This window comes from Argiope bruennichi, chromosome X2, assembly GCF_947563725.1.
Source record: "Argiope bruennichi chromosome X2, qqArgBrue1.1, whole genome shotgun sequence".
Lineage (NCBI taxonomy): Eukaryota > Metazoa > Arthropoda > Arachnida > Araneae > Araneidae > Argiope > Argiope bruennichi.
Window position 1 is genome coordinate 65751518 of NC_079163.1, and position 23234 is coordinate 65774751.

Consider the following 23234-nt stretch of genomic DNA (forward strand, 5'->3'; position numbering starts at 1 on the left):
GCTCACATTTGCAGTTTGCGAGTCATAATATTCATGTTAGATAAATTAATCGATTCATTTTCTTTTATTTGAACGATGCTGAAAATGCTATATTTCTTCATCACCAGAAAACAAGATTTTCCAGCTGAAATTGAAATTCACACTTTTTGAATTGCTTTCGGAAGCATTTTTAAATAATGATATTTGAAGACTTTTTTTTTTTTCCATTTCCAGATGACATTAATACGAAAACTTTTATACATTGTAGAAACAAACATATTCTTTCAAATACAAGAAATATGTTTCCCATTTCATAAGGGTCCTATAGAATGCACTGTTTTGAACACATTAAATAAAATTTGAACAACAGATATTTAATAAATGTGAAGTGCATTATTTGAATTATCTTTTATTTGGGCACTTTTTGATATCTTTTTTATTCAAATTTATTTATCTTTTATCATATTTTTATTGGTTTGAAGAAGCGATTTATCGTTTCCTAAAAGCAAACACAATTCAAAGCATCGCTCAAACTCAAATGAAGGCTAGAAAAGCAGAGCGCTTGCGAATAAAGGAAACACATGTCCCATAACAGCAGGTGCGTCCGATTGTGACAGACAAGCCAGAACAAAGCGAGTTGACGTATCGAAAAGCTAATGACAACATCGTCTGCAAAAAATGTGGCAACTTTTTCAACAATAGGAAATTCATCTCGGTGCGACTTCTTTTCAATTCTTATTAATTTTTTTCAAAATTTAGTAAAAAAAATGAAAAATAGTTGCCGAAAATTTTGAAATAAAGAAATTTAGAACAATTTTTTTCTCAAACTAGTGGCTATTAACACCATTGCTTTTGATGATGGTTTCACTTTCCCTTCCCCCTTCCTTTTATATAGCCAAGTCATTGTGATACGAGTTGCGTGTTGAAATTATGTGATGAGCGCTCTTATGAATTATCTTAATGCATGCCTTTTTTTGGGGGGGGGGGGATTTGAATTTTTGGATATTATGTCAGTTCTGCCTTCTATAGATTCCAATTTATAATCAGAATTCAGCTCAAATGACTGCTTACAGTAACAAAGCATCAGATAGGAGATAATTAGTATTTTTATGGTATTAGGATTCATTCTCTTTATATTTATTTATTAGAAATATTGGATTGTTTCAAAAATTAAGCGTCTTCTTATTTTAAACCAAAATTCTATCTTTTATTTCTCTTTTCTTATTCAGGACTTTTTTTAAAAATCTTTTCCTGGATCACCCCAAATTTCCCTCTCAAAATAAAACATTTAGAGAAGAGAAATTATTGGATCATTTTACTCATTTGTATATTTCACTTTCCATGCGATGTTCTAGGATCACGTCATTTCAAAGTGCTTTTTCATTTCCAAAATTACAGGCTGCCCCTTTTTTTTTTCATTTTTTGAAATTTACTTCATTATCTTGAGATTTAACATTTTGTCAAAATTAAAAGGGAGAGATATTTTCTATTGTATGTTGGTCAATTTGTCATTAACTTTTTTTGCAAGATCATTCTCTTATAAAATAAGAGATATTTATAAAATTCTTCCATTTTCCGCGCTTTGGAGCAACTATTACTTTACTAGAATGAAGGATTGATAGGTTTACAGTATTAGGAGTAATAGAAAATTTATGTCATATTTGGAAATGTAATTCCAAAATAATCCAAATGATTTACAAACCTTTTATTGTGTTTAATTCTTACCATGAGTGTTACACAATTTTACGCTTTGTTCTCAACTGCGTGTATCTATACTACTTATTCGCATCTCAAAATTTTTCGTTCCTACATTACTTATTGTATTCCTACATTACTTAGAAATGCATTAATGCTATCACTGTTTGATTTCGAATAATTATACAAATTAACTTTGGATGTTGAAATTGGATCATGAATATGGTTAACCACGGGTTGATAGAGGTAGAAATTATCCTTGATATACTAGGACAGAAAAATTCTTGTTGAAATGGTTGCTTTAATTTAGCACTTTGTTTTTATTAAAGAGTAAATGCTTTACCAGCATTATTATTATTGAATGTCGGGTAAATTGATTAATATAAGAGCCTTGTCTCATTCACATCTGGATTATTTCTCCTGCTTCTGCATGTAATTTCTATTCGTTTTTCCAATTTGTATTTTTGATGTAAAGTAAAGACAAAACTTATATTAACTCATCGAGAGCCGGCTATCTAGCTTCAGAATAATTTTAAAACGGCCGCAGTCGGGATAACGGTAGGACAAAATTTGCTGAAGAAAAATTAACAAAACGTACGTAAACCGGCTTGGTATGTTTTTGCTTTTCCCGGCCATTAACAGGAGGTAAATTTTCCAGCTTCTCACCTATAACTCCCTTTAAACACTGGGGGTTTTGAATAGTACTCAGTGATCAATCAAATAATAAATCTGTCCGCGTAGGGGTGATTAATTGCTTTGTGTTTTTTCAACTAAGAATTTAGTTTGGGCTCTGAAAACTGCTTGTCTTTTAGTTTGAAGTGTTTGCAGAAAATATAATTTGTTTAAAAAATGATCTTATAAATTTTCATAAGAAATAGAAAAATTTGTTTAATAAAGGATTTAGATAAATTATCATTAATTGAAATGCATAACGAATATAATATATTCTTCTACTTACATTCAAAGAATTTCACTTCAACATCTTCCAATTTTTAGTTTTAAATGTTTTACTCGCATACTTAGTATTTCAAATAAGAATAACATGATATATATAATGAATGAATATATAGCTCTCCTATTAAAATATATTATAAAAAATTATAATTACTTAATAATAAGATAATAAAAGAAATACATTCATTTCGGAAAAATATAATCTGTTATTAAAAATTTTAGAATAAAAAATGTGTATGATTTTCTGTTTAAAAAATGAAATGAAATGAAAAGCAAGAATTTAAGTTCTGAATATATTAAAATAATCATTTGTCAGTATTAGGTAAATATTTTATCGATAACATTTTTATTCAAAATATTTAATATTTTTTATTCAAAATATTTAATATTTTTTATTCAAAATATTTAATATTTTTTATTTCAAAATATTTAATATTTTTTATTTCAAAATATTACCAATCTAAGTATTTTTGACGAAATAGTTAAGCTAATAAGTTTAAATTTATTTTAATACCGAAATAAGAAAACATTACCTTTTTTGCCAAAGCTCAAAAAATGCATAACTTTACAATGCTTCACCATAGTACTTACATTTTGGCTCAATCCCTAGACACTATCATAAATATATATATAGAATTTCGGGCAAATATTTTAATAGCATTTGGAAATCGTATTTGAAAAATGAAAATTTATGCAAAAACCACATTTCAAGAATTAATTTTCAATGAAATGAAAGACTGATTTTTCTCCAAAACTTCCTAAATGTGTAGGCTATTACTTAAAAAAAAAATTTCTTCAATTTTAGAATTTTTTTCTTTGTAGCTTTCTTTAATGAGTGTTTATTTTCTTATCAGATATGTAGCTGGCACCGGAAGTTTTCGACATTTCTTCTGGCATTTGACGAACCTGGAGATACGCTTACCAGTTAACATTTCTCTTAAGTAGCATTTAAATGCTTTCCGTGCGTCCATTTCAGAAATCGTAACAGCAGCATGATATTTCAGTGATTCAAAATTATTTAAATTTTCAACAGTGCCTAAGAAACAAAGAAATTCATGCTGGAAATATTCCAAAATAATATCTAACGTATGGTAAAGGAGGGAAATAAATAAAAAGCAATTTTTAAGTAATCTAAATAAAAATTCTAAGCGTTTATTTACAGAACTGTTTATAGTCCCATTCTCAGCCGTTAAGTACTATTAAAATGCATTTAAATCCATTTTTAATTATCTTAGAAGTAAAGTAAAAACGGCTTTGAAAATCGAAAGGTGTGAGTTTTCAAATAAAACATTTAAAAAGATTGCGATTATTGGTTTAAAATGGGTTTTCAATGTAGAATACCTTAATTTGGAATGTGTAATTATGATTTTTTTTTTGTCATTACTCTCTACCTTATTAACAAGAGCAAACATGAAATCCTTCCCGGTATAAGGCTGATAACATTTGAAAAGAAAAAAAAAAAGCATTTTTGCCTTGAAAGTGAATGAAAGTTTATTTTGGAAGTCTCCTTTCACCTGTTATGTGTCAAATTTCCTTATTTGTAATAAAATTTGAAATTGTAATTAACACTAAAAATAAATTAACAAGGTAAAGAAGAAACATTTTTCAAAATTCCCTCGTTTATTAAGTTTTAAATCAATTACTTTAAATTTCTCTTTAGAATTCAATTAAAATAGGGCGTCCTACGAAATGGGGAATCTTGTCTATTTCCTTTTGGAATGTTTCGATTAAATAAAAGCATGGAAGCCGGCCGGAATAAAAGAATTGAACAGAAGGAATCTTCATATTTGATCCGCGTTTCCGTATTTAGCTGTAAATTTAAAAAAACTTTCAAACAATTACAATACTACAATCAATTTTAAAATCATTGTATGTATCAATAACAATTGTCACTTGAAAACACTTTATCCAATTATGTTTGTTTTAATTTTTTATTATCATATTACTTTTCTTACCAAATGCCTACATAGCTTCCCAAAGCTATTCAGGCATCGATCACATCTATTCATAACAACATCTAAATCTATTCCTAACAAAGTGCTGAGAAATGTGATCGATGCCTACATAGATTTCTGAATCTGAAAAGAAGGTGATAAAGTTTGCAAAATCTTGCTGCTATTGGAAAGAGTTATGCATTTCTAATCGGCGTGAATATATGTTTTTATCCAAGCCAGTATGTTTATGGGGCAAGAAACTTAATTTTAAGATACACGGTTCGAAACGTTTCGCAGAGTGCAAAAAGCATTTGAATCAAATGTCCTTAGGCTGATCTGAAGCAGACGTCTGGTAAGCGAAATTTCGACTCAGGTCAAGTAATCGCAATTCAAAATTAAGTCCCTTCCATGGATAGCTCCCGGAAAATTTCAAACGGCTTTAAGCAACCAGCCATCACAACAATAAGAAAGTAAGTGTGTTGGGAGTTTAAAAGATTCTTTGCATTAAGACGTTATTCTAAAAATGTTAGCGGTTCAACTGAGTAGAAGGCGTTTATAATCGAACTCCTCCGATTATTCAGAATCCGCCCTCAAATGGATGAGATTATATTGAATTTGTCTTGTTAAGCAAAAACACGGAAATTTCATTCACTGTTTGCCCAAGACTAGCAGCAAGAATTTTGAAAGTAAATTATTAATATATTCTTCGAAGTTCTTCCATCCTTATAATGAGCCGCGGTGGCCTGATGGTAAGGTTTCGGGTTCGAGACCCGATTCCACTGAAGAACCGTCGTGTAAGCGGGTCTGGTGCACGTTAAATCCGTCGGAATCAAACGTCCTTTTGCTGGTGTGATGTGGAAGCTTGGAGAGGGGGTGCCAGCTCAGGTGTCGTCCTCGTCATCTGACCGTGGTTCAAAATTACGAGGTTCGTCCCAAATTAGCTCTAGTGTTGCCTTAAAACGGGACGTTAATATAACTAAACTAAACAAAACTAACTCCATCCTTATATTGAGAAGAATATGCTAATTTTAATGCCTAGGCATGTAGCTATCGAAACGTGTTCAATTATATTTCAAAAAAGCAGTTTTTCAAACGTATTAGTTCAACGTGCTGAAAATTATACGGGTAATAATTTTCTCCTTTAGGGTAAATAAATAGATTAGAAATTTTTATTTAAAAAGACATTTTTAATTCAAGTTTTAAATCGTCATTAATTTGGTATGTAAAATGTTTTTTCTAGCTTTTAATATTGGAGTAATAAAATCATAATAAAAAATATTTTTTACTTAAACTATTCTAAGAAAAAAATATCTAGAAAGCGAAAGGTAGATACATCGGTATTTAATTTTTTAAAAATGATTTGGGGAAAATAAATAAATAGATTTGAAAGAAGTGCTTTGAATACATCAAGCCTTAAAATGAGATTTTAAAACAAAGCAGGGCATTCAGTAGACCATCAGATATAAAATTTAAGAGAACAAAATGCATCCAAATGATTCATATTTCTGAGATTCTTGGATCAGTCAAGGAAATGAAACGATTAAGACTTAGTCACTAACTAAGCTTCAGATATTTTTAAAGTTGAAAGAAACAGCCGAAGAAATGAGACACAGAAGTCAGATTTTTGTTCCGTCGATCAAGTAAATTTCTTATCCGATCGAACCCATGAACCTATTAAACTACTGTTCATATTCTAAAAAAAAAAAAAAAAAAAAAAAGACTAATCAGAATTTTAGTAAATACATATGCAGATAAAAAAAAAAGTATGCCCGACTGAAAATACTAAAATTTTATCAAAAAATGACTTTTTAGCTAAAGATTCTTTAAGAAAAAAAATTCTATCAAAACAAAATTATCTTCCTTTGGCACCTCCATATTGCATTTATGTTGAAGTAAAAAATAGTTGAAACTGTAGTATCACTTGATAATTTAATACAAAAGTGTAGCGAAGGGAAGGGAATAATCGAATATGATATTCAACTCCTCAACGACATTTGAATAAATATGATCACAACGTAAAAAAAAGTAAAATTTTGTCAAGCCAGAATTTTTGTAAAATAATTAGTGGAATTTTGCTGAAATAATTTAATTTTCAGAAGAAAAAAACTCGTGCCATTTGTGAAATCGAGAAAGTTAGTCTTACTATGCAGAGAAAATGTCGATTGTTTCATGCGAATGTAATTTTCGTATTTGCCAAAATCGACTTTTTACTTATAAATTGAAGTTTCTAAAGTCAGCATACATCAATCATATACTTAATGCGATTAGTCGCAAATATGGAATTATACTAAGGAATTATATGGAAAGCAATTACCTTAAAATCCGTCATCTTAACAAGAAAATAAATACCCACTGAAAAAATTCAATCAAGAAATCCTTTTTAATATGTCATGCAAATTTTTCAGTAAACATAATTTTATAATCTTTAGACCACGATAATTTTTCGAATTGCATATACAATAAATTCATACATCAAAATAAAATAAATTTATATCGAATTTTCGGTTATTAAACATTTTTTTCAAAAACTAATAGAAATAAAAAAGCTGCTCAGATTCAGGTTAAGGAAAAAAAATTAAAGTTTTAATCTTGAAACTTAGAGAAGCAGGTTGAACGTTACTTTAGAGAGGTATGGACAGCACACAAATCTATGAAGGTGCCGCGATGGGAAATACTTATCTAATGTTTTTAATGTCAAAACAAATATGACATGTAACGAATATTCCTAAAAAACTGCCCAGTAATTTTTCAATTACTTGACAAATCAAAATTCCTTATTCAAAAGATTCTATTAACAGTGAATTTAGCTAGTTAGAATGTTTTTAACTCGAGTACATTAGTAAACGAAACTTTTTCATATTCCTGGAATTTCCTGTCAAATAATATCCATAATTCGAATAGATTCTGGCTAAATATATATTATAAACTAAAAATTGTATTTATTTTTTAACTGTTTTTATTATTTAAATATGTTCTTGCATTGCATCAGTAATCGTAACAGATCGTGATAATTTTTAAAAATTTTTTAATTCACTTGAAAGATCGATGCAAGTTTTATAAGCAATTAAACGCTTAACTGCTTTGCCCGTATGCCATACGTGCATCGATTTACCGAATTTTCATAGTTTTAAGCAAAAAATAAACCATTCATAAGGATTATAATTCAATATTAAAATTATTTCGAATACATAGATAAGTCAAGTATTCATTGAATTTATATTTGAATCAAAATAAGAAAATATTCCCAAAATACAAGGTATCATCTTATTAGATAGTAAAGAAAATAAAACAGTTAAGTGGTTAATGAGGGGGAAAAACTCAATGACTGGAAATCCAGTTTCGGCCAGATTTCAAAATAAATATATCCATTTTAAATTTTCTTATTCTCGTCTATGAATTTTAATAGTTAGAATGTGATTTTACCGAATCAGCATAGCAAGTAAACTAAACTTTTGACATATTTTAGACGGTCATTTTATTGTATGCATTTCCTATATTAGAAGTCACACAAGAATTTCACTATGCTTGTTCTGCCTTAAATGCTATTCTTGTTTCATATAATTTCTGAAACGAAATTTTTGAAACGTTTTTGAAAAAGTTTTTTTTAAAAAAATGGTATTCACAGAGGAATATCATTTTTTGTAGAATTAATTGCTATGGAACAAAATATTAAAATCAGCGAAAAGAGGATCTTAGAATTTAATTTTCTGAAATGTAGAAACATTTCCAATATGAACTTCAATTTTAAATTAAACAGAACAAATAATAAGAATAAAAGAAATAAGATTTAAAATTCAAGTAATAAAGTATCTCATATATTCAATTACATTTATACAAAAATAAAGTTACTATTTATTATACTTTCATTCAGCTGTGCGTCACTCTAAAAATTAATTCTTTATGTGCTTTTACCTTGATTTTATCATCTTTATTACCATTAATTTTGTGTTTTTATCGAGTACAATCATGAAATTCTTTCAGATAAAAGACTAATAACATAAAAAAGAGTAAATTTTTGTTAACTTTAGTTAAAGAAAATTTTTATTTAGAAAATATGTTTTCACTCGTCTTATTTCTGTTTGTCTTATTACTAATATGATTTCAAGTTTTTATTTGAATTATCATTATACTAATAAGATAAAAAGAAATAAAAAAAAAGGATATCTTTCAAAACCGAGTTTCAGATTAATAACAAATTTAAAATGACGAGGAAAGGTTGTCGACCCATTAAAATCCAGAATGATGTCCTTTTCCTTTTTATATCGCAAAATAATTTAAATAAATTCGACAATGCTGCAATTAAAGAAGTTGAAAGCAACCATCTCAAGCACCCTAAGAAGATCAAGAAATCTCGACGATTCATCTATGAAGAGATCACCAATAACTTGTAGCTTTACCTCACCAACATGATTCTGTGAACCCACCTTTGTCGATTAATTGTGTCAGGTAAAATTCATTTTTTCTATTCCTTTTTACTCTTATATTTTAATTAAATTTAATATTTATTAAGCATTATTAAATTTAACAAGGCACACAATCTTGCTATGTAATGTCATTGTTAATACACTTTTTTCCCATCCAACTCTTGTGCCAGGAGGCTAAGAGCCTTGAGTTCAAGCACTCTGGTCACCCTCCACCAAATCGGCAGAACAATTATAAGGAATTTCACCTTATAATGATCTAAGCTTCTGCATTATGCTGGATATTTAAATTCTTCAGAACACGGTAATTTTATAGTCACAATACATGGTAACAGAAGTTATCATTTGAAGGTATAACATTTGTGACGGCCATTTTTTAAAAATTTTCTTTAGAAACTAATAAACAATGATCTCAAAATGTTAATTTCCTAAAAATACCCAAAGGCCTGACAGCATCTCCGTCCTTCGTAACTAGCTAATCTTATATATTTTTAAAATAAAATTCCAAGAATATTTCGTCTTTCTTGAGTTGGATTGTACTTTCTAATCTTGATTCGTTCCAAAAAATGATAGGATTTGAACGTTTTTTTAGGAATTACAGTTTCAGATTCTACTCTTTGTGTGAAAGTATAAAGCCTAAAATGAATTGTTGTAACAAGTGAAATGATAAAACCGCACAATAGATTCCATTGATTGAATGATTCTGAGAGGTCTCAAAACTGATTGAATGATTCTGTTACACCAAAACTCATTGATAAAGAAAGAAAATTCATTATGATCTTTTAAATATAAGTATTGCAAGGCTTTGAACTTCTTACCGGATTTATATTAAAGACGAATGCAAACAATTTGACGTTGATTGAGGAAATTAGAGGTGGTAAGTTTCAAAAATCTTTTTTAAATAAAATGCAAGCTTAGAATTATTAAAAACATATTGACATAATCTTTATTATATATATATATATATATATATATATATATGCATCTTTTTGAATTTCACTATTCACGTTTCTGCTTTAAAAGATATTCTAATGAATAATTTGAAAAAAATCAATGCCTGATGATGGCTACGCTGAAAAAGACTAAAAACTCCATGTAACATTAAATATTTAATAACAAATTATGTCGCTGAAAGCTACTGAGGAAATCATCGTTTTTATAGGCTGAATCAAAGATCAAACTTTAAGTGTTACAAGAATTTATTTCAAATAATTTTTTAATTGAAATCAGAAGAAAATTAAATGATATCTACTAAATAGGCATCCTTTTCTCACACTATTTAGTGATTTCATGAAGCAGATCTTTCTATCTGCTTTATTTTAGTCATTTCCTTGAAAACTTCTAAGTCTAATGAAAATAGAAAATCATTTTATATTTAAAAGGGCTTTCAAATCTACCATTGGTGTGGCATTCCTTCGTTTTTAGAAGTCTTCAAGTCTGTACTATGATATATATTTTAAAAGGACCTTTAGCTAATGAAAACTTTTGAAAACGAAATTCTCTTAGTTAAATTTATAGAGATAGTATGACTTAGACAAAAGATAATGTTTTGAAAATGAGCACCTGAGATGCTCTGCTTATGTTAACTTTAAAAAGTGGTCAAAGAGCAAGGATAATCAACTAATAAGAAGCAAATCTTCATTCCATTCTTGATTACCACATAACTAATATCAAGTAAGTTCAATTACCTATTCTATTAATGTTTTTGACATTTAAAGAATAAATATTTTTTATTTAGTTAAAACATAGTAGAATTAAATTTATTTATTTATAAATTTTTAATTTTCATTTAGATTGATGGCTTATCATCTAAATCATTAAAATGATAAAGATGTTTCATAAGAATATTTACCATGCATTATACTACATACACTGATTATTCTTAAAAAGATTAAATCTTTTTTTATTTATAAATAAACTTTATGTGACATTTTATTATTTATAAATAAACTTTGTGACATTTTATTTCAAAGCTTAATTTATGAAAATGAAAACCATTTTTAACATTGATATTTTACAAATTTTTAAATAATTTTATTCTCAATTTCAGCTTTGACCAGTTGAAATATGTATCAAACTGAATTTTGAAAATTGTAATTAAATACAAAAAAATTCCAATTTTAGAAAACCTTTATATGAGCCTTAATATTCTTTGGATTACAATAATCTATGAGTTAATAATATGCGTATAAACTCTATAAATGCGATTGGTAATTCATTAAACAGTATAAATGTCATTTTAATAACATTTAACAACAGTCGTTTTTGAAAAAGTAAAACGTACTCTTAGAGTTTATAATTCCCTTTCTAGTTTCAAAATATAACTGTAAAAGGAAAGATTCTATTACGTTTTGTATACAGTAAATCCCTAATTTTAAAAGACGTAAGGAAATTTAGAGGTAAATTCAGTGGGAAAAGCAACTAAAGCCTGAGGTTTTTTTATTCAAATACGAAGGAAAATTTTACTAATAAATGATGTTCTTCACGTTTATATTACAAAGCTCATCCTCAACTGAGCTGTCAGAATTAACGGGACACCCCCATCAATCCATTATTTACTGGTTACATACGATTCAAAAACAATCAATCATCACAATTAACTTACTTCAAAATTGCGTTATTTTGCCGGGCATCCTTTCTAGGAATCTGTCAACAATTTTTTACGACATCTTATTTGAAGTCTTTTCTATAGCAAAAGTCTGCTATGAGACAGTCTAAAGGTGCTGTTTTATACAATCATCCTATGGTTCTATTTTTGTTGCCTCGCTGAGCGAAGAGGCTTGCGCAGTTCTTCGATCTCTGTGGTCGCAGTAGGCGTACTGGGCTTCACAATATGCGAGAAGCCAAATGCGCAGGAGGAACGCAGAGCGCCGTGTAGTGGTAGGAAGCGGAAACGGTACCCGCAGGCAACAGGTTGTTTCCGGATTGCAGTATAAAGTCTTAGGCGTGTTGATAAAAAAATAGTTAATTTAAAAAAAAAAAATTTCAATAAATTAATATGTGAAACTTAAGAAAAAAAATACTCCCAGATGTGTTTACGAAGATAAGATGCAAAATCATCTTAAATAAAGAGATTTAAAAAACTTTTCAATTTAGACACTTGTTAAGAGTTTCAAATTAAGAAGAATTTTTTAAAGCCTTTAACAGATTTTTTTAAAAATCTACCGTGGTTAGATAATAGAAAAATTATAGTATTAATTCCGTGTTAATCTTCCAAGATCAGTAAATTCTCCCCAAAATAAATTTTGTTTTTCGATTTTTCACTCTAATTACAACAAATTGTTTGCTTTTATTCTTGTTTATTTTTTTTCATAGAATTACTTTAAAACTATAATTCCTCTGTTCTTTTTTCGTTATATTTATATTTATAATTAGTTGTAATTTCTCATTTCATGGTGCTTCATAATTTTCACGAAGCTTTCTCAGAAAATATTTTTCCTTTTTCAATTTGCGATTGAAATTAAAATATTTTTTCAATTCATAAACTTTAAACGAGAGATAATAATACCCTCACTTCTAAATACCTCATTTTTTATGAATGAAGTAAAAATAAGAAGTGAGTTTTCTCTTAGCAATTTCATTGGTTTTAGTCAAGTTCACTAGAACGTTATACGAAGATAATTCAAAAGATGTTCATGAAACCTATCTGAAATTAATGTTAAATAAAAGCGCTTTAAGTTTTTGTGGGAGAAAAATTTAAATTAAAAGATTAACAATTCAAGTTTCAAGCAATAAATGAATAATTTGACAAGTTAGACGTTTAAAAATGAAGGAGGAAAAAATTTACTCAAAAAAGGTATATCCTGAAGGGTTTTGCTCCACAAAGTTTTTTCAACAAAAGTACCGATATTTGTTATTTAACTTTTAGGGGTCCTCAGAGGTAGAAATAAATATCCACTGGTGGATTTCTGACTAGAAAGTTGCTAAAGATAGCTGGGCTGAGGGAGCCGTAAGCAGGTCAATTAAAAATTATTATTCACCTAGCTGTCAAATAAAGAAATTTGCGAAAGATACAGATTCAAATAAAAGTTTAAAGTAATATTGACATTTTATCAAGTATAATTGGTTACATTCCTATTTGTTTCATTACGTTTACTTCGTTATTACAGTATTCATAAGAATCAAGTGTATACTTAAACAATATTAAGCACAAAGGAGTAATTGAATTCATATTAAAATGTACATTTTAAAGGAGTTACTGAAGTAAAAAAATGAACCTAAAATAAATCATTAACACATCCATTAAGTCAAAAATGGATTGAAATGCGCAATTAAATTGAATGGTTTATCAAAAGAGAGGCCATGTCCACAGCGTGTGACCAAAAAATCATTATATCTGTTATTGGTTTATTTCAGTTTAGTTATATTAGCGTCCCGCTTATAACAACAGTAAGGATATTTTGGGGGGAACTCGCAATTTTGAACCACTGTCAGATGACGAGAGCACCACCTAAGCTGGCACCCCCTCTCCAAACTCCCGCACCACACCATCGGGAGGACGTTTGACCCCGACTGATTTAACGTGCACCAAGCCCGCTTACACGACGGTCCTTCGGTGGAATCGGGTCCTCGAACTTGAAACACTCCCGTTCCAAAGTCGAGACCTTACCACCAGGCCACCATGGCCCATGTCCATTATTGCAAACATTCCATAAACTTCTATTCATCCACAACAGTTATCTTCATGCCAAATGATACATTTCATAATTGACTTAGACTAATTCTAGTTGTTTGGATTATCTCTCAGGTCTGAGAAATACAAACTTTCAATAACTAACAGGTTCTGTATATACATTTGGGGATACCATAAAATTCGAGTTTAAGTTTAATAATGAAATAACAGCCTTATTCTACATATTAAGTTGATATCTAGAGGTTTAGAGACAAAAAAATTATTGCTATAACCACCTGACATCTCACAGGTTGAGAGGTCTTGCCCTAAAAACAACTTAGGACCCAGCTTAACATCCTGAAATGTCCTTTCTCCAGCAGAAAGCAATACACTTGTTCAAGATCGGGGCTCATCCATACTTATAATAAAGCTCAGTGTGTGTGTGTGTGTGTGTGTTTTGGCGCTCTACAGGCCAGACCGTTTGACCTACAGCAACCAAATTTGGATATGTATACCTTGGAGGTCGGAAGTGTGCACTTCGCACATTTTTTTGAATTTTAATTAGAATTTTAACTAATTAAAAATTAATCTAAATCTTGACGATTTTCCGCAATAACTTCCGAAAATATTACAGCACAAAATTGATTGAATTCAAAAAATTATCTTTCCAAGGATACTAATGTTTTAGCCAACAGATTAAATTTCTATTTTTAATGATTTTTTTTAATTTAATCATAATTTTCAACAATTTATTTCGCACAAAATAAAAATAAAATTTAATCTGCACGAGCACCAAAAGCAAAAAATTAGGTTTTATAAATATGTTACTATCATATTGACAAAACCTCAAATTAAAAAATAAATCAACTATTATTGCAAATTAAACATATGAAAATTTAATTTTCAGCACTATTCTGAAGGAAATGAAATAAATATGAAATATAATTTTTTAAATAAGTAAATGCAAGGAAACGTTTTCTATGATCTTTTACAATGCTTATATTACTAATTCAATGCAAAGTTTTATTTAAGGCAAATATGATTTAAAATGTATAAGATATCTACTCTAATCAGAGCCCAACAGCTAATTTGTAAACCTGTAGTAATAGACATTTATCTGCTAACAAAATGGTCTAAATGAAATAAATAATTATATGTAAATTAAATCAATAAATGCTGATGAATTACAAATTTAAAATTTTTACATATATAACCTGTCCTGTGAATCATATTTAACAAACTATTCTAGAGACGCTAATATCTTAAATAATAATATATAAATAAAAATATAACTCCAATCAACTAAATCAATCACTAAAGATGACCGATTTATAAAATGTGAATATAAAGATTTTATAAAGACGAGCGATTTTAGATTACTTCATCGACTATCTCAAAGAAGCCAATCATCTTCCAGGGTTTCTCAAGAAAGATTGGCCTAGATTATGAAATTGTTGATTGTTCTGAAATTGTAATGTTCAAAATGTGTTAAATTGGTCAGATTTCATAGCAGAAGATAGATGCATTTATTTATTTATTTAAAAGTTGCAGTGTCAGGATTATTTTGGAGAATAGGATTCCATAGGATCAAAGAACTGTCTAAAATTTATACTGCATAATTTTTGAATTATATTTATAAACCGAAAAAATGAAAATATTATTATTGACATCATTTAATTCCTTTTGAAAATAAAACTAAAAACTGAATTTTATGATGAAACTGTGAAATTTTTGTTGAATAAATCTTTGATATATTATAAATTTTGAAAATTATTCTCTAATACGCATAAGACTTCAATGCCGAATGATTCCGTTTTCGGGTCTCATATTTTTTTAAAAATTACTTGCTTGGTTTCAGTAAAAAAATGTCTTGATATTAATTGCAGTTTCATCATTTCTACTTTAATTTTAAATTGAATTTTACGGCTGCTGACAGAAAATTAGAGAGAGATTCATGCGTAGTACAATGAACAGGATGGCTTAATGCTTACATAATAGTATAGGTGAATTATATTATTTTCAAAATTTGGATCTTAAAAATATTTTGCTGTAAAACCAATTATGAGTGCATAAAATATTAATTGAACCTTTTAGCGAGCATTAATACTGGTGGACCGGTTGATCACCAAAGGCGGCTAGTACTATATAAATAAATACCTGAAATCAACAAGATAAGAATCTCAATCACTCCTCATAGCAGCATCTTGGCTTCGAGACTGGTCATTCGACCTAGTATATTCTAAATCCGTCAAACATCCTCTTGTTTTTGAAGTGTCAAATGGGATGCAAGCTCAGGCTTAATCTGACCATGGTATCAAACGACGAGTCTTTTCAAAATCTTTACAATATATTTCTCGTACAGAGAAAAATTGTTTTAGTAGTATGAACAGAGCTATTTTATCCAGTAGGCTAAAATTGTCTATAGCCTCTAATCAAGGAGTATCACTCATACTTAAAATTTACTAAGCTGATATTTTATTCTTATTTTGAACCAAAAGATTCTTAGTTATAAATTTAAATGAGTAGCTTAAATTAAAATGTAAATGTAATGTGGAAATTATAATGTGTTTAAATTTATAAATTATTACTTATAAATATAAATTAATTAATTTCCTGAAAGTTTTTCTGTATTTAGAGGATTTTTTTTTGCATTTTTTTATAAGAATATGCATTCCCTAAACCTATCTCGAGGGGAGGGGGTGAAAGCGGTAAACACTTGAAACGCCCCCAGATGGAATTGCTCTCCCCTAGACTTTCACGTTTAGAAACACTATATACCAAGTTTTGTGTTTCGAAATATAATGAAAAAAATTGAATTTGAGTTTTGCCTTCCTTTCTTTTGATCAATTGAGTCAAAATTTTAATGCATATCTACAATTTGCATCAAAAAACCGCATGCAAAATTTCATTTATCTAAATCTTTACGTTTTTTAGTTATCGTTTTAACATGCTTATGAATGTATAGACCAGAAATTTACCATCACCTAAAAGGTTTGGACCAAAATTAAGCAAACCTCTTCAGTTCTGATGACAAAATATTATGCACCAAAATTTATCTACCTAGCTCTGAGTTTTTAAATTGTCATGCACACAAATAGAAAGACTTCCCTATCAATTATTTCTTCTATAATTTGGTAGAAACCTGATCATTTTGTGTTAGGACCACATGCTTTATTTCCTCCCTCTAGCTCAATGCGTTCACAGACACACAGATAGAGACAGACAAAATACCAAATGTAGGTTTTACAAACTCAGACCAATCTGAAAAATGTGATTTATCAAGTGGTCCCACTCAACTATATATTTTTAAAAACTTTCTTTATAATTGTAAATTTTAGATTTGTAATTGAAGAGGAACAAATGGCGCTACAATTGCATGCCCTTTTGATTCGGTACTCTCTTTTTGAAAAATACAGGAATAATCAATGAAGTGAGAAAATACTGAGTCATGACACTTGGATCCTTAAGATATGGAATGCACCAGGTTTAGGTTTAGTCATATTAAAGTCCTGCTGTAAAGCAACACTAGGGCTATTTTGGGTCGGACCTCGTAATTTTGAACCGCGGTCAGCTGACGAGGACGACCACAACCCCGATAGACAAGGCCAGAACACTTACGTCACAGAAAGTATTGACGTCGCCCCGAGACGTTACACGAGTGGGTGCGAATTGGGGGACCAAGGGAAGAATTTCACCCTCATCAAGTTTACTGATAAGAAACGAACTCTTCCCTTCCCACGCCATTTTTTAGCCAGTGACCCTTCTGTGTTTGAGTAGACAGGAAGCGCCTTTTCTTATTTGCAAGAAAAATCATTTGGATTACTAAAAATAAGGAATAGAAATGCCTTTGATCTATTGTGTTCCAAACTGTGATGGAAATTACAGGAATGGCCCAAGAGTAAGTGTTTTTGCCTTTCCTAAAAATGAAGTACTTAAAAAGAAATGGTTAAGAGCCATACATTGTGAAGGATTTTATCCGACGCAGTGTAGTAGGGTAAGCTCATTTAATTATTTTAAAGTAATGCCAAATGTTTCTAAATGAAAAATAATTTATTCTCATTTTAGAAATTTAACAGCTCAGTAATATCCATCATTCGTGATTTTAATCAAGTGCATTATAAAAAGAATTATTTTATAAAATGCTGTAATGTAGGCAATATTATTGTCAATAATAATTATAATATTTGCCGTAATTATGTTTATGCTTTGTTTACTATTATATCTATAATTACGTTTACATAGTTAAATTTTATTATATAACATAATGATAAAAACCTGAGAGTAAAAGAAATAAAAACTCTTCGTACTTATATATAGTATTATGTTGTATATTTGTTACTATACTTAAATTAAACATTGAAGGAAATCAATATATACGAATAATTTCCTTTACTGTAGGTCTGTGAATTACATTTTAAAAACAAAGATATTGGAAGAGAAGCTAGGACATAAACTAGTAAAATAACATAACGATAAATACTTGAGAGTACACAAAATAAAAACTATCCGTGCTTATAATTATATATTGTTTTATGTTGTATATTTGTTACTGTATTTAAATTAACATTAAAGGAAGTCAATATTTACGAATAATTTCCTTTACTGTAGGTCTGTGAATTGCATTTTAAAACAAATGATATTGAAAGAGAAGCTAGTCTATTTGATTCGAAGTCAGGAAAATTATTAAGTGCCCCTCTTAAATATCCAAGACTAGTGATTGGAGCAATTCCATCTCAGATGCCAAATTGGGCCTCTTACATGTCATCTTCAACATTTCATAGGGAAATTCCAGAAATAAAAAAGATGAAATTGGAGCAACAATATATAGAGAAAGCTCTCCAGGAAAGCATAACAGAAAAAAAGAAATATGATGTGATAAGAGAATTTAAAAATTTAGAAGAACTAAAGCAGCGCATTTCTGTAGTAAATTTGAAAAATTTCTAAAATATCATTTATAAAGAAAATAAAATTTTATTCGTGAATATTGAATTAAGTTCTGGTCCTGAAATTGCATTGTCCGTTGTAATAAATGATTTATTAGAGGTGTCAGCTTTTGTTGGAAAAACAAGTTTGTCAAATATTCCAAATATTTCTTCTTTACCAATAAAAGTCAATAACATCAACAATTTAAATGAAATATTAGAGCATCTGCCATAGATGAATAATAATTCATTGCTGAATTCAGATATTATTTCCCAAATTCATAGTTTCGTGGATAATTTAAATATAACCCTAGAAAATTTAACTAATGTTATAGCATTTATTAAAGAGCAATCTGCCTTGATTATTCAAAATGAACGCAGTAAAAGGTACTCCACTGAAATGATGATATTCTGCTCATTATTTTATTCAATGGCTTCGCATGCATATAAATTTGTCAGAAAGTCTGGCTATATTTTGTTACCTCATCCTGTAACTTTGAGAAATATATGCATACCTATCAACACTTACCCTCAGTCAGAGCAGAGCGAATTGCATTTCTTAAGGTACATTAAGCAGAAATAACAATTCATAACATCTGCAGATAAAAATGTGATTCTTCAAATAGATGAGATGCACATCAAACCCTACTTTGATTACAAAGGAAGAAATATATCAGGTTTCAGTTACAATTCAGAAAATGCCGCCACAAGTGTTATGACTTTCATGATAAATAGTATTTCATCGTCATATAAAGATGTTGTTCATATTTTTCCTATAAATAAAATAGCAGCAGACGCTTTACATACATTCATTAAAAAAATATTTTTGGATAGAAAACATTGGTTTTAAAGTGATATGTGTAGAAACAGACAACAATTCAATCAATCAATAAGCAATGTCTCAGTTCGCTTCTCCTTCACAGTCATATTCGATTGTTTATCCTCATTCGGAACGAACGCCCTCTTTTTTTTTCATGATCGATACCGTCCATTTATTGAAGAATATTCGCAAGAACTGGATCAATCAGAAGAATGTTAAATGTTGATTTATCCCAATTTTAAAGAAACCATCTCAGAAAAAAATTCACAATAAGATTGTATTAAAAATTCTCCAGAAACTAATGATAATGCCATTCACTCTAATGATGAAATAATTCAGGGTTCTAGAAGTAAATCTGACAATAAAGTTGATTTTAATAAAGCATCCTTCAAAACTATTCATTAAAATTATTCATGAAACTGAAACGAATAACATCGTTAAATATGCATACAGTTTATCATTAAAAGCATTGGAGCCCAATAATTTAGAAAAACAAAATGTCAAATGAGTACTTAAAATTTTCAATAAATTTATACCTGATAATCTAATGAATTTGGGATTGAAATATGAGTTTACACACTACAAAGAAATAGCAGAATATATAAGAATAATAAATAGATGGTGGGGTATTGTTAATGTAAAAACTCCATTCAAAAATTTATTTGATATTTTTTGAAGTGTCTATAGAATAGAATGCTGCTATATTCACTGTTTCGTGAAATATTGTTTTTATTGCTTTCTTGGAGTTGATGCCACGGCAAATATTCATAAAACCATTTTTGTATGGAATTGTTTTGAAATTAATCAACAAAAACATTGCAAGTGTATTTTTATAATTTAAAATTTAAAAATTTATGTACCATATGTGAAGAAGAATTTTTGAAATTTTCTAATCAAAAATATTTTACAGCAGATATAATTTTTAATGATTTAGTGAATGAAGAACAAGTACATGATTATGGAGAAGGCATTTCAGGACATAAACCAGAAAATGTTTATAGATTGGTAATTTGGTCTGCAGTCAATGCATTATTGAATAATTAAATGATAATTTGAAAAGTTCTTCCAAAACCGAAAAGGAAAGAAAACTTGATAAATTTAGTAAAGATATTTCTGACAAAGTAATGATAAAATATATAGTTAAAAAAGAAAGCTCTTCTAATGTTTCAAAGATTTATTTGATATTTTTTGAAGTGTCAATAGAGTAGAATACTGTTTCGTGAAATATTGTTTTTATTGCTTTCTTGGAGTTGACACCACAGTAAATATTTATAAAACCATTTTTGTATGGAATTGTTTAGAAATTCATCAACAATTTTTTTCCATTCATTTTTTGCTAAATAAATAGTTTTAAATCTAGAGGAGATACACCTACTGGGAAACCTGCCCTGCAAATAATGCAAAAAAAGGTAATGCATACCAAACGCCGTACCTGCAGCGTGATGTGGAAAGAGGCTGCATTTTAATTATTAATGAATTCTACAATATATGTGTGTTGAATTGCATGATATGGATGTATATGAAATGATATTATCAAGTGTAAAGTAATTTCTCCTGACTCTCAAGCGCGCTGAGACTTAACGTTAAGGGAATGAAGTGTAGCGTCTCGTTGTGACGTCACGGAAGACCGCAGAGGCCTTGTCTATCGGGGGTTGTGGGACGACACCTGAGCTAACTCCCCCCCCCCTCTCCACACCACACAACACCAGCGAGATGGCATTTGGCCCTGACGGATTTAACGTGCAATAGACCCTCTTACACGACGGTTCTACGGTGGAATCGGGTATCGAACTTGGAAACCCTACGGCTCAAGAGCCGATACCTTACCACCAGGCCACCACGGCCCGGAATGCATCAGGACTGTAAGAACAAGTAATTTTAATGCTTAGACTCAATGGCGGCTCTTGTGATGGAATCGAAGTGGTCGGAATGTAGTTTTTAACCCTGCAGTGCGAGGAGATGCATATTTGCTTGAAAATGTTTTGCCTTGTTTAATTTTATTTAGAATAGTTTCCTATTTGATAAACTATTGCATCTTTTTTTGGTTGAAGCATTTTTAACTAATTAATTTTAGCATCTTACTCAACAGTTGAAAGAAAAGAAAAAACAAAGCGAAAATATTTAAGCAACATAATACTATATTAAGTTTGCCAATACTTTAAAAATCTTAATAATTAAAAAAAATTAAGATTATATATATTCGAATGAAGGGTAATTGAGTTTATAAATTTGATTGTTATAATATGTTGTTTATGTTATGTTGCATGACAATGAGAATGAATGCAATAGCATTCGTAGCTGTTAAGAAAACATTTAAATGTGAGTTTTTCATTTACTTTTCCTGTATTTCTTATTACAATTTTAAAAAATAAGATTTAAATAATTGAGCCTTAATAATGTATTAATTGTGATTTCTAATATTGATATGAATATGCATTTGGAAAATTATTTTCTTTTCAATTTTCCTAGAAAACATTAGGTAAACGAAAATGATCAAATAATATTTATTAATATTATTAAAATATAATGTATTTTTCTTATTTTGTTCCCAATAGATTTTTTTTTCTACCGAGATGAAAAACCGTTTTAACAGCTGAAATCATTACCCGAAAAATATTTTGGTCTTTTTAATGTTAAAAAGAAAATTTTTTAAAATGATAAATTTTTAAATGTATCTGATACTCTGTAAAATAAAGCTAGGTGCATTTTTTTCTTAACTATCAGCCTAATGCTGCGAAAATATTGAATGCGACATTTTCAGATACTTCAACATTGTACAAAAAAATGAAGACTGAAAGAGTAAGAATTATAGAAACAATTTAATTTAAAATATTTCAGATTTAATTATAAGAAAAAGTATTTTAAATTAAAATTTTATTTATAATTCATTATCCTTTATTTTATCGTTTATTTTCAAATTTCGAACCGAAGAAAATATTTTGCATTGTGGAAAAATGTTTAAGCCAACGTTTAAACGTCTTTTCCAAGCATCTCCGGAACTCTGCTTTTCTGCAATCCCATTGAACAATTCAACAACTTCGGTTTTTTCCCCTCTTCAAAGAAATTTCCCACTCTTCGGTTAGAGAAAACTTCAGAATTGATTTTTCTATTTTTCTTTTTCTTCGTTTTTACCAAGAACAAAGCGCTTAAAAAAAATCCTTGAAGTTATTAATGGACTAATATCACTCACTCTTACCAAGACTTGTTACTATATTTACAACAAACTTGAATTCTTAACACTTGTGATAACTTTTGCCTGATTTTTACATGATGAACAGACATGGCACAGGCAAGCCCCGTTCTCGTTTTAAAGTATAATATAATTTAATAGTTCAATCTTTTGTCTCTGCGATGGAAAATATTATTTGCTTTATCCAGAACAAATTAAAATGAGAATGAACACTTTTGACTCACAAAGCAGTAAGCTGCGATTACGTATGAAAAGATGAAATAGAAATAATCTTATTAGTAAGAACAAAAGGGCCGCGGTGGCAGGGAGGTAAGGTCACGCCGTTGGAACCATAGGGTTTCAGGTTCGAAATCCAATGTTAGCAGGTCTGGTTCAAGCTAAATCCGTCTGGGCCAAACGTCCTTCCGCTGTTGTAGTATGGCCAGTTCTGGTATCGTCCTCGTCATCTGAACGCTGTTCAAAATTACGAGGTCTATCCCAAAATAGCCCTAGTGTTGTTTTAAAATGGGACGTTAATATAACTAAACTAAAACAGGAAGAATAAAAATTTCGCACGTCATTTATGAAACAAGAATTTAAGATCTCTTTATATTTTTTTTAACTTCAGAATTTCTTGCAAAAAATTCGGTATTTAAAAGGAATTTATTTATTTCGCAACTTTATAATGAAGGGTTTCTTCTATGTTTGTAAGCGTATTCTGTGTATAT

At 29.2% G+C, this 23234-nt stretch overlaps 1 protein-coding gene across 1 annotated transcript in view; it reads right to left on the minus strand.

Moving 5' to 3' along the window:
• LOC129960094 (synaptotagmin-A-like) overlaps positions 1 to 11810 on the minus strand; it is a 66197-nt gene extending 54387 nt beyond the window's left edge. The window contains exon 1 of the mRNA XM_056073201.1: positions 11589 to 11810. The gene's annotated coding sequence lies outside the window, so the exon portion shown is untranslated. The remainder of the gene's footprint in view (positions 1 to 11588) is intronic.
• Between the last annotated feature and the right edge of the window lie 11424 nt (positions 11811 to 23234).